This window comes from Microtus pennsylvanicus, chromosome 9 (genome assembly GCF_037038515.1).
Source record: "Microtus pennsylvanicus isolate mMicPen1 chromosome 9, mMicPen1.hap1, whole genome shotgun sequence".
NCBI classification, from domain to species: domain Eukaryota; kingdom Metazoa; phylum Chordata; class Mammalia; order Rodentia; family Cricetidae; genus Microtus; species Microtus pennsylvanicus.
In genome coordinates this window covers 58,371,724-58,385,702 of record NC_134587.1, presented here as the reverse complement: position 1 = coordinate 58,385,702, position 13,979 = coordinate 58,371,724, and positions in this window count along the sequence as shown.

Below are 13,979 nucleotides of genomic sequence, written 5' to 3'. Positions count from 1 at the left end.
ATTAGCTCTTTCAACATAAATTAAACCATAATTCTTATCTATGTTTAGCCACATGGCTTGGTACCTTCCTCAGTGTAGCATTTCCATCTTGCTTCCTCTGCATCTGGGTGGCAACTGCAAACTGAGCCTTTCTTCTTCCCAGAATTCTCCTAATCTGGTCACTCCATCCCCCACCCATACTTTCTGCCTGGCTACTGGCCAATCAGTGTTTTATTAAACCAATACGAGTGACAAATCTTTACAGGGTACAAGAGCATTTTCCCACAGCATGTGACCCCATGAACAGTCCTTGTCACCAGGATTCCTCCCCTAGAAAGTTAAGTTTGTTCCCTGTCCTTGGAGCTGTGAATGTAAGCTTATTGTGTCAAGCCTCTGCAATTCAGTCTTGGGAAGTATCTCTAAGCAGGCTTTAGTCCACCATGGCAGATGTCCTTACAGAAAAGGAGGGTAAGGTCCCAAGATGCCTCTTAAGATGATGGAGACAGTATCTGAGCTGGCCCTGGACAGACAGCATTGGCAGATTCTCCAAATTTTAACTCTCAAGAAGACAAAAACCTCTAGGTGACTCAGTGAAGGTACAAATTCTGGGGAGCCAGAGGGACCTCAGAAGATAGATCAGAACTTGGGATGAAGAGTCCTTGGCTCTCAGACACTTCCGGGGGACAGACTGGTATAGTCATGCTCTATCTTACATATGCTCGTACATGCACCCGTAGGTACCACAGGCACACAGTTATATAGCCACATACTCAGTCACAGACAGGCACAAATGTGTACACACATATACATTCATACATCAACAAGCCTACAACCTCACGTCAGACAAATGCACACAGTCATCACAGACACACACACTCATACTCTAAGTGATCCCAAACTTGTAAGAGAGGGAGCTCTTCGGAGTAGCTAAAGAAGAACCCTGCCCAGGGCTGCCATTCATGTAACAAAAGAAGCTGGGGCGCCGCATTTCTCCATGTTTTCACGGGGCTTCTGAAACAGCCAGAAGGGACACAATTGTTCCTATGCCTGTATGTTGAGGAAAAACCTAACCACAAAAGACCAAGTACTTTTTTCACCCAAGGAAGACACAAGAACAGATTCATTTAGTATGGTGTGCTGGCCTTCCCATCCCCCTCCACATATGCTCTGACTTCTGAGTGGGGTTTATTTCCTCATTAACAGCTTTCTTCCAGAACGTACTCACCTAGGATTAGATGGTATATTTTATCGCCCCTACCTCAACATATAGTATAGATGCATTTCTCAAAAGAAACCAGTCTCATTAAAGAAATAACAATAATAACATCAGATATAACAGCCTGTTTCTGCTGTAAAGCAAGACGCAGTGTGGCTCAGAAGACCTCATTGACTTGGGTTTGTTTGTTCATTGGGGAATGAGCATCAGCTACAGCCTTCATTTATAGACAGAGTTCTATAGCTGATTCCCCACAGGCTTCGTGTGTCAGCAGTGGATCTAAAAGGCTCCAGGTTCTCCTCTCTGTGAGAACTGTGAGTGCCGGATTTTCATACCAGGGTTACAACACAGCCCAACTGCCTTTGATTGCTGTGTGTACACACAGTGTCGGTCTATTTGGATGTGCGCGTAGTCAGAAAACGTTTCACGAATCCCCAAATGGGATGGTTTCAAAGACGTTTTCCTGTCTTTCTTTAATAGTGTATTATCTCTTTCCCTAATCAAGACATTATGAAGACTTGAGACTTACATGTTCCCAGCATTTAACCTTGCCCAAATCTTCCTGGTCCAGCTCTACCCCAGAATTCAATTGACTCAGTTTCCCCAGAGGGATGTGGATGGGAAGGATAACCGTTGATCCCGATTCGAAAGTTAAATCCTACCGGTGCTGCCTTGCTCTCCTGATGGCTCCACTCCGCCCAGGGTTTAGCTTGCTTCCAGGAGCGGGTCACATAAGAACAGAGGATAGCCTTCTTTAAATAGCTCCTCATCTCCGTATCATTAATTTCCTGCCCCCCAAACTGAAATGCCTTGTAATTACCCAGCTGTAGGAACGCAGAAGACGGTACTAAATTTTACTTAAGCACAGCCTATCACCAAAACGGAAGCCAAAATATATAATTAGGTTGGCATTAGCATTCAAGAGCTGCGCGAGGGATTTTGGTGTCACAAAGGCTGTGGCGCTTGGGAAGGGCAGGGCTGCCTGGGTTAATGGAGCAAAAACTCTGCGACAATAATGCACTCCCTGCCCCCCGGCATGGGGTCCCCACAGTGCAGGAGTCCCCACGTGAGGCAGGGTTCCACTTTGTAGGTCCCAGACTCCTGTGTCCCAGGAACAAAGTCTTTACCTGTGAGTGGAGGTGAGGAGCCCTCAGATCCCAGCATTCCAAGCTCTACCCCACAGCTAGCATCTGCCACGTTGTCCATCAACACAAAGGGACATCCTACTGTTCTTGCCAGACATTGTCCGAGCACTGGGGTCATGCTATCCCACCATAAATTCCAGAAGCATTTTCTAGTCAAATAAACAGAATGGTTAGTTATGTTGGCTGCCACCTGCCTGCAATGGTAATTAAAAGTCACAGGTGAACTTGGGGACCCTGTATGTTTTTCCATGTGTACTCATTATATTTTTTTTTAAAAAAATCTCCAGTGTGAATTTGGCCAATTCATAAGGAAACAAACATTTTTGGTTTAGAAGTTGCTTTAAGCCTGAGAAATGTTCTTGAGACGGAGTGGTGACAGCAGCTGCTGGCGGGCTGACTATGTCAGCCTTCTGACCTATAAAAGGGACGGTATTAACCATGGTAGCTGGGGAGAAGAAAAAAAAACTTAATCACTATTAATGAGATTCATTATAATATAGAGTCTCTCCACAGTGAATTCTAAATGTCCCTTGTCCATTTCTCTATCAACATGGCACAAAAAGAAACATCTGCTCCGTGGTGGCCATGGGGCTGCATTCTGATGAGCTGATATGGGCAATCTATCCATTATCGCGCCTGTCATGCTGATGGACAAAGGCTCAGTCTTCCCCCCCGAAGCTCAAATCTGGGGTGCTGGTGTGGTGTGTTTTTAAAACCACATATTAAAATTAATGCCCGGAAATTCGATCACTTCGTTCTTTGCCTTTCTACTTTTTTCTATTTGTTCTGAAAGAAATCAGCCTTGTTGTTTATTATTTGACGAAATGACATCCTGGGCTAGTACATTTCAGGAAAGAAATCGAGTTATTTTTGAATAACATAAGGTCTAATATAGCCTTCCTGAAAGTTTCTGCTGAGAACTGCACTCTGTGATAGAAATAGAAGGCGCTTGGCCTATGGGGTTTTACGTGTTCTGGTAAACACGTTTAAAAGAAAGAAAAAAGGAACCTTTGAAATCAATACTAATAGCCTTTTCTATTAAAGCCAATACTTTGAAACATTATTAAGTCACATAATCAACATAAATATTATAAGTGGCCTGTTTTACCTGCCCGTTTTGTGTCTTGCTCTGACAACCTTTCCCCACTCATGGTTGAAGAGCCAACCAGACAGTGTGGCATGGCTTCTACACTGGACATGCTGGACTGCAGGAAACCCTTCGCTGCAATTCTCATTTGAGAAACTGCAAAGCAACAATGATCCAAGACGAAGCAAAACGAAGCATATCCCAGCTGTAACTGCTCTCCTTGGCAAAGGCTGCTTAGCACTCTGCTAGGGCGCTAAGCGTCTAACCAGTTAGAAGCCTCACTTTTCTGAAGTTTGAATGATCTGTTGTCACACTGTGATCTTTTTTAAGTGATCTGGCTTATCTAAATACACTAAGGATGAGCTTCTCTGGTCAATGACTCAAGCTCCTTAGAACTCTCTGGCCAATAGTTTCTGTTGACTTAAACCGGCTCCAGGTAGAGGGTCTTTGTTTCTATCTTGCTTGAAGAACAGCAAAAATGCAACTTTCTCCAGAGTCCCTTTAATTAGGCAATCATCTGGAAATGTATTCATCTTTCAATCTGTGGTGTGACTAAATTGGGAAAAGCACATTTTATGAACCTGTGTTTCCACTTTAGTCTAGGGTGGGTTTAAGCATTTCCCAGAGCAGACGGCAAGTGCTATTCTTTGGTTTCCCTGGCAATTCCCCCACATCCAGCTCTTGTCAGTGACTGCCAATCATTTACACAACCCAGGGAAGAATGGTCTTCAATCAGTATATAGAGAGTGTGACTTTGTACATGCTCGATGATGTCCTGAGCTCTGTGGGGGTCAAGATAAGTTGTACCTAAGTAGGTGACCAGCGCCTGTGAGTGGTGGGGCTATCGAGAGCTTTTATCTGGTGATGAAGCCGAGAATGACAAGGCTCCACTAGAGAATTTCAGGAGGGGAAGCAGGCTTTGCCTGAAGGGTCATTGAACATAACCTTATTGGAAGAAATTTAAGTGGGTTATGGGCAACCTTAAGGGAGAGAGAGCGTTGTGATAGAAATAAAAGAGAGATGCAGCTGAACGCAGATGAAGACAATGGGCTCGTAGTTCTGCTAAGAAGACAAACCAGGAAACTGCACAAATCAGTGGAGTTCCAGCTTTGTAAGATGTGGACTCGTAGGAAACTTAAACAGTGATGTAGTCATGAGGCAAGGTCCAAGACTGGCTCCGAGCCTTTTGCCATGATAACCCGGCGGTGAGAGTATAATCCCAGAGAAGAGCGAGATAGACAAAGGTTGAAACTCTCCTTGGGACGCTCCTTTACAGCGGTGTTTTGTTTGCATTGACCTGTGAGGTTTTGAGTGCCAGATAAGTGCATCCCTAGGGCATCACACTCATCCACACCATCCCTATTGTTTTGAAGCAAGAATGTCTGCACATTTTTTTCCCAGACTGGAATAACTGTGCACTTTGTGCAGATCAACGTGGGCCCTGCAAGTTGTGTCCATCTGAATCTTGGTCCATCTATGCTACCTGCTGGGAGTGTAGCATGTGCAAAGGCCGGGCTCTTGACCTGAAGTTCATCCCAGGGGGAAGGAACATGAGGATGTTATCCCCACACACTTCCAGCTGTCTTGGAGAATTACAGGGTGCGATGGCAGAGCAATGGGTTCAGGACACCTAACAGATACACATGGAACTTCTCCAAACCCCTGCAGGAGTCATTACACACATGCACACACACATGCACGCACACATGCACGCACACATGCACACACACATGCACGCACACATGCACGCACACATGCACGCACACATGCACACACACATGCACGCACACATGCACGCACACACACAAATACACATGAACGCATGTGCGTACTTACAGACATACATGCACACACTCACAGACACTCACAGACACACACACACACACACACACTATGCATTTGAGTTGAAGAAACAGGGGCTCAGCTTGCTTCTCTAAAAGCTGCTCGTCCTGGGATAGCTTACTGACATCTCAACTCAATGGGCAGCTGGGAGGAAAACCTGGATAGAAACACCCAGGCTACACTGAACAAGGAACTGTCCATCTTCATCTGTTCCAAAACACAGACAAGCCGGGACTGACCAAAAGCAAACCCGGATGAACTGTGAAAGAACTGATAAACGTTATTTTTCAAAAGCAATGATAAATGCACAGATAGGAACCTGGAAGGAAGATATTAGCGGTGGACCCAAAGGTTCTGATGTGATTAAAGCAGTTAGAGGCTTTTATCAGGTCCTACACGAAGGCACAAAAACATGCTTCTCAAATTAGTGAGTCATCTAACCGGAGAGGAAGTGTGCAGACAAGTCAGTGAGAAGTGGAAAGGGGATTGTGGAAACTCCTTCCTTGGACATGCTGTGGAACAAGCCAGAGGGCCCACTGAGACCCCAGCTGATAAGCTGTTCTGCTTTGCGATGAGCTAAGCTTTCCTTTCCACCGTGGTATCTAGAAAAATTCCCAGTTCAATCGAAACAGAAACATGTGACCTTCACTTTTCAAGAAACAAAAGTCGAGGGAAGAGAGAGGGAGCCAGATAGACTGTCTCTCTGGAGCCACTTCAGTCAGTGTGGAGGCTGTGGATGTGGACACCTGTAGATCCGAGAAAGGTCAACACGGCCCATGTCTCCCATGGAAAGCAGACCTGGCATCAGAGGTGACCTCGAGCCAAGGATGATAATTCCACCTGCTCCTGGCGAAGACTCAAGGCCCAATCTCCCTCTGAGAAAGTCTCCAGAGGAGCAGCTGGGGGAGCCAGCAAATGCACAAGCAGCCAGAGGGTGTCTTCAGTGACCACGTGAGCAGAGTGGCAGGGACAAGATTTCCTGGAGCCACTCTAGGTGACTCTGTCTTGTTGGGGGGAAGAAATAGGTAAGGTTAATTTGCATATCCATATCCCTGTTTGGTGCTGAGACTCCTGCTGTCCTGAGCCATGGGCTTTGTTTTATTATAGAGGTTCCTCCATGTTGACATTAACATCAGCAGGCTGCCACTCTCTCTCTCAGTGACCCCATGTTTCAAAAAACAGTGGTTTCTCAGGCTGCACTTTTCCCTGAAAGACTCCATCTCGTAAATAGCTTCGGATGCCGTTTTGAGGATGGAAGACGCCTGTGTACCTGGGAGGACGTGAGAACAACACCATCTGCCTGGCACCACCCGTGCGGCACAGACACAAAGGACTTACTTATTCCTGAGAATATCAAGACCAAAGAGAGGGAGTAACTCTGTCACTTGGACCCTGATACCTACTTCAGGAACCAAGAGGCAGGGTGCTCTGACTTCCCTGGTCTTCATCCTGGCTCCATTTCTACTCAAGAGGGCTCCACCTGTGTGCTGAACCCACCCTTCGTCCCGTGTCTAGTTCCTTCGTCTGGATCTGCTCCTGCCGTCTTTGTCTCTACAGCTGGACTCAGCTCAACGTCTCTGCTCTCAAGTCTGCAATGCCCACAGCTGCTGCTCTGGCTTCTTCTGCAGTTCACTGTGTCACCAATGTAGAGAGAGAGGCCTTTGCCTTCCTTCTGGTCTCCTAGCCTTGGCTTCTTAGGCATCTTTGGAAACCCTGTGCCTTTAACCCTTCGTAGTTACTTGTACCCTGCAAATCTAGAGAAGGGTGTGTTTTCTATGGGGTACTGAGATTAATATTAGTGAGTAAAATGGGATTAAGAAAAACTGTATTCATTTCAGCCAGGGTTCCTAGGGAAAGCGGGATTATCAGACACTTGTTGTCATTGAAAGGGACACGCCTTGTGAAGTTATTGTTATTTAATGGTTCCTAACATTGGGGGAAAACTCAAACATGTTCGTTTATGTTTCTGACACAGCACATTCAAGACAATCTGTCTGAAAGCCTGCCTACTCAAAAGTGAGAAGGGCCAAAGGCCATCAGGGCACACAGCAATGGTGCAAATTCTCAGGTGGGGCAAAAGAGCTGACAAATTAGTTCCCAAGTGAAAATATGTGTTTTAAAAGTGCTACAGCTGAAGAGGAAAAGTTGTAACCCGCTCTCCCTCCCTGTGTTAGGAGTCAGCCAACACTGTCGTGTCTGGGAGCCCATCGCGAACAGAGACACAATAGCTTACAGAGTGTGTGCTGATCAGCAGATAGAGGCACTGTGGTAGCTGGAATAGCTGGGAGAAAGGGAAAAATATCTAAACACACCCAAATGACGGCCAATAGAGACAGAGCTGGACAGAACGGTGCCTGTGCCTCAGCAGAATCCATAACAGGCAGGGCAAAGTGAGCAGATGTAGGCAAAGCCAACGCTGGCTAACGAGATTAGAACATCTAAGTGTGCCTGCATGCAGTTCCAAAAACAGGAACAGAACAAATATTTAAATACCTCATTATATTCCACAAGTCAAAAGCATACATTTCCAGTTTCACGGGGCACTTTATATCTCAAGAAAAAAATCCACAGAATGGAGATGTTCAAGGTATCTTGGAAGATGCTTTGGCTTGCTCTTGCTGCTGTACAAAAATACACAAAGTTGAGAATATAAAATAATATGTGGATTGCCTTTGCGGGCCACTTAGTCTAGGGTTAGTAGCCCGCCTGGCAGTTCAGTTATTCCAGGGTCCCGGAGAGGCACTACCTGGAAGATATGGGCTAGGAGACAGGAAGAAGGCCATGCAAAGTTTGTCAAAGCCTCCGTTTATTACAGATGGGGTATAGCTTTATATAGAGTAAAGAGTTGGGGGATGGGCACAGGGTTCTGGGCTCTTGCCGCGTGGTTCACGTTGGTCACATGGTACGAGTTGGTCACGTAGGCAGCAGGTTATCTTCAGTCAGGTCACTGTAGGCCTGGAAGTCACAACTAGGAGATGACACACCTAGTTCTCTAGATAGTTTGGAATGTGGGGTGGGTTCCGCTAACAGATAGCTCTCATTAACAACCAATTTGGGTGTGGGGTAGGCTCTGTCAATAGAACCATTCTTAACACAATTAGGGGTGTGGGGTTCTCTGCCGACTCCCCAGGGTGATGGTTCCTGTAATGATTTTAGGAGGAAATTGGCTCCTGACAATAATATGTACTTATGAGCTCAGTCATGGTTCTGCAAGTCAGGGGTCCGGTTAGTCTCAGATTAAAAGCGGACTGTCTGCTGAGTTGTGAACTTCCTGGAAGTTCTGGCCTTTTCTAGCTTCTTAAACTGTCCACACTTCAGCTTGCCGCTGCCTTCTCCATCTACAAAGCCAGCCCGTGATATCTTCACATCTCCCTGACCCCTGTCCCACGGTTAGTCCCTTCTCTGCCTGGTACCTCTCCTGACAGATCTCCGTGATAATCGTTCCTCTGTAAGACTTGAATGTTTTCAAAGTCCCTTCTGCCATTTTAAGGGAGCGTTTCACACTCTTTGGAGATTGGGATGTAGGCATCCCTGAGAGGAGGCATTTTTATTCCTGCCATAGAATGAGCATCAAAAATGTCCCTCAAGGGAGATGAAGAGAAAAGCTCAGCTTGCTCATGCTTCTCCAGGCTGCAGGCAGAGTGGAAAATAGCTCTAATGGTTCTGGCTGCTGCTTAACAAATGGCTCAAAGCTGGGAGGCTTAGAACAGCAAATGCTTGCACTTTTGTGGTAGGGAATTCAAGTGATTTACTGTAGGGTACAGTGAGGACATCTCAGCTTCAGGTGCATTACGCTTCCGATTCTGGAAATGGATTCCTCATTACAAAACAGCAAGCTTCCCCCAGGTCCATAGAGCCCAGAAAGGAGGTCCCGGAGTTCTGGTATGTTCTGTCACATACGCGGCAGAAGGACCATGTATCAGAGGATCCCATTTTAAGGAATGCCCAGATCCTGTGGATCTATAGAAGTCTACAGGATGTAGACTTGGGATAGTTGGGGCTGGAAGAGCAGCCAGCAATCCTGGGGGAATGACTGTTGGAAAATGTTTAGTTCTTCTAAGGATGATGGATGCTTTCTGAAACTGGCCGTGGCAATGGCTGTACAACTCTAGTGACTGTTTAAGAATTTAATTGCAGTTGTAAAGGGTACATTCATGCCAACAGAGATATCACACACACACAACAAAGATCCAGTCTAGTACACTGATAAACACACATGAACTGATTCCTACATTCATCTACTCAAAGAAAGGGACTTCATTTGCTTGAATGTGAGATTCTCTTAACAGTTCATTAGCAAATGCATAAACACACACAAGTACATACACATACAGACACACACACACGTATTTCATTTTATTTTTATTTATGTTTTTAGTTTATGGCTGGACAAAACCTTACTGTATTTAGCTAGCACATTGTCTTTATTCAGTTTTCTGATTTGGGGAACCTCCATTTGTTCTGCTTACTGGAAACTGTGGCAAGCACAGAAATACACACATACGTGTAGGCGTCTTCAGTGCGCAGAACTGCAGTCCTGGTAAAACATTGTGACCAGCGGTGAGTTCCATGAGGAGTTTATGTGGGCTTAGAGTTCCAGCAGAGCATGTTCACAGCATCAAGGGAGGGGTGGCAGCAAGTGCAGGGGCAGGAAACCCAGAGCTCACATTTCAGCCATACTTAGGAAGCGGAGAGAGAACCGGAAGGAAGTGCGTAAGGCTACACACTCTCAAAGCTCAGCACTCTGATGCTCTTCTCCCAGCGAGGCTCTACCCTGTAAAGTTTCCACAACCTCCTGGAACACCATTCCTGGTGGTGGTTTAAAGAGTCACAATATAAGATGAACACTATAACATTAACACAAATATTAAAACATTATAAGCCAAAGAAAGCAACCAGAAGCTAGAGTGCTCTACTGGAACTCAATCTATGGAAGATTCTGGGAATAAAGTAGTCATCTAGAACATGTCTGTAACATTAGAGCTGAATTAATTCCATCAATTAAATCTAATTAGCAAATAATAAACACATCAAAATCGTAAGGTAATTTTTAGCAAATCTCAATAAATTTCATGACAGAAATTTCAAAGATTTCAAGAAGCAGATGTTCTATTATCTTTTCTGCAGGAAATGAAAACAGAAATAATTTTGTAGAAGAATAGTATGGTCATTTATCAAAATGTAAGGTATACATACTTTTCAATCAATAATTCCACCACTAGAAATGTTTTTTTATTAGGAAATTTGAAGGCTAGCAAAATAATTTGAAAAGCACAATGTGTGAAGTGTTCTTTGATTTTAATCTAAATATAAAATACATATTCACTGATCCATATTGACACAAATAAATTATTGATTAACTGTATAAGGGAAAATAGATAAATGTTTTATACAGAAGAGCATTTCCAATACTGTAGGTATATGTGTCAGCCTCCAGGAAGAGGAACATAGCCCTGTGAGTGGAAACTTCTCTCAGTGGAAAAGTCCATCCGTACCTGGTCACTAGGCATGGTAATAACTCTCAGCCACAGCTTGTCCCCGTGGTACAATCTGGTTGAAACAGGACCTTGTCTCTGTGCTTTCCTTCCTGTAAACCTATAACTCCAATCTAATCATGAGAAGACCATTAGATGAACCCCACAGACAGGCTGCAAAATGCCAGCCAAGCTGTCCTCCAAGATGTCATTATCCCTACAAATGACTGTCTGAGCAATTGTCCTGACCAGCGGCACCCTGGGGAGACAGGATAAGTTAATGTATTGTAGAAGTGGAGATCAGAAGAGATGGTAAAGTTAAGGAAATCTGAATCAGGGGCGGTCTGTTTATAATAGAGAGTCCATGATGGGTTATTCATTATTTCCAACACACTGTGCTATCGTGAGTTAGGAAGAAGGGAGAGTGGGTGTGGTTTATGAGAACTGGCTGCCATCTTATCAACTGCTCTAAATTTCTAAAAATATCCTAGAAAATATTTACTAAAATTAAGACGATGGGAAAATATGAAAATCATAATGTGTTGAGGTTCCTGGGCTATAGCTCACACATGCTTTATGGGGAACTATTGGCTTTAAAGCTTTCAGAAGACAAGAGTGTGCATTAAAGTCTGTGAGACATTGAAAGCAAAGAGTAGACTCAAGAAATAAACAAACAGCAACAACAAAAACCACTGGAAATTAATAGACTACAAAGAGAATAAACAAAATAGTCATTGATACTAAGGTTGGCGGTTTTTAAAAATAATTATTAGCAAAATAAGAGGTGGGGGGCTTGTGTGGTTCAAAATGTGAGCTTCAGCTTGCTGCTTGGGTCACCAGGTCTGATGCTGTGGGTGATGGAGCCCCAATAAAGTCCTCCTGCCCCAAGTTGCTTTGGTCATGGCGTTTTATCACAACAATAGAAAACTAGCTAATTCACTATAGATACCAGAGTTTTATCTGAGATATTTATTTTTCCCAGTCTCTAATTACCACTGATGTTTTCATGTGGTGGGATAAAATATAAACTTCAGAATGCTTCTCCTATTTTATATTGTCAAATGGATCAGTTATGTATTGTCTTCAAACTTTGGGTCCTAAGTAGAACGAACTCTTTTCTCTATCCCAAAGTTAGAGAGAAGTGTTTCCCATTTCCTTCTGATAGGCATGGTTTCTCTAGGACGTTTAGTTTTAGTCAAAGCAGAAGAGACTTCTCCTGTCAACCACTCTCTTGGTGAACAGCTGCTCAAGGTCACGTGAGGAAATGTCACATGATCTCCTCACAGAATGGTGGGCATGCTCAGCCCACGACTCAAGCAGGAATATTTAAAGACTAGTTATTGATGCGTTCAAATCAAAAAGCTGGGAGCATGGAGCTCCCCAGGAAGGAGACTCTGAGTCTAGTGAAGGACGCCTGAATGGCACAAAAGTTTTGTCCCCGAGAACTGCCAGTGTGACGCATTATTTTACAGGTATTTCTTTTATCCCTAGGGAATTCATAAGGTTAATGCAAGCACAACATTACTAGATATGTTTTGCAGATCTTCTATCTGCCTTAAGCCCCTCCTCCCTTTCCTTAGCTTTTCAGTGGTGTCGTCAAAGTTAGCTCTCTGTGAAGAGTGTGGGCTTGGAAGACTCTCTGCACTTCTGTCTCTCAAGTTGGTTCAAGCCCAAGAGGGACTGCGTAGCCTCTAACTCAGCAGGCGTGTTAAGCATTCAAGCTGCGTGGTACGCTTTCTCCCGGGGGCTGACCCAGCTATTCTTCACTGTCCCCTTGGCACAGACTTCCACTCCTCAAACTGAAACACCAGCTTTGTCACACTGGAGAGTGTGGGACAAGCTGAGCATTAACGAGTGATCTGGAAGGACAGCACACCCACCTCAAGGGTGGTAGCTTTGCCTTGTGCCATTGGCCTGGCATTCTCCTGCCTGTAACAGTAGCCACAGATGAGCACGTGGGGAACACACATGCACAAAGGCCTGAAGGTGACGCTGCACAAGCCACCATTTCCCCCCCTTCGGGCCTTGGCTGCTTTCTGTGTTGGCAAGTTGAAGCTTCGTGTTGAGCGTCCACCCCTGGCCTCCAGCTCTTGCCCCTCCTGTCCCTCATCTCCATGTAGACACTGGTTATTTTGCAGCTCACCTTAAGAGCCCCACATTTCCCGAAGCCTTGGCCCTAAGCCTCCAGTGAAGGCTCCTGGCCACACCCCCTTTTCAATCCCTGTTTATCTCTGCTGTGTGCTGGCAGATTTATTCAAAACCTTTAGGCTTAAGTGCATTTTCTGGGGACAAATCAGCCATAATACTGCATTAATAAACCTGATCCATTCAGACTTCTGCAGGGGACTCTCTCCCATTGATATGCGTATGAAGTTCCCATTAATGGTAATAAGAGTGAATTATGTGGACATATTGACAGAAAAGTAGGTCCGTCAGGTTCTACCTGTACAGTACATTTTGTTAATTGGGAAGATTTTTCTTTAAAAACAACAAACAAACCATAAGAAAAAAAAAATCACAAACCAGTAAAGGGGGGGGGGGAAGCCAGCAACATTAAAATGACTTTAAGAAGAAAGACAGAATCTGCTGAGTCAGGGCAGGGACTCCTTGAAAACAAGACAAACTCCCATCCCCCAGCGCCACAAGTGCCACAGGCTCACACTGGAGGACATTGTATTGGTTGCCTTTCTGGTTGCTGTGTCAAAGTACCCAATGAAAGCAATTAAGGAAGAGTCTGTTTTGACTCACGCCCTGAGAGTTCTGTCCGTCACGTTGGGGAATGGATGAGCATGGGCAGAGGGTAGCTGGCACCTTGCACCCACAGTCGAGAGCCCGAGAGGTGAAGGCTATTGCTCAGATCTGTTGCTCTTTTCCCTTCTCTGGCTCAGTCCAGGACTTCAGCATACGGTGCCACCAACATCCAAGGCAGAGCTTGTGTTATTATCTAGGCCCTGCCCCTTGGGGACCTGGCAGAGGCAGAGTGGCCATCCCTGCACGCATGGCAGACAATACCCTCACTCTGTACCCCAAGTGCAGGGGTCCCTTTAAGAGACAAGCACCAGAGCCTGGTGGTGGTGCTGCATGACTTTATCCCAGCACTTGGGAGGCAGAGGCAGGCAGATTTCTGTGAGTTCAAGTCCAGCCTGGTCTACGAGAGCTAGGTCCAGGACAGGCTCCAAAGCTACAGAGAAACCCTGTCTCGAAAAAATAAAAAGACAAGCCCCGACCACTCCTGC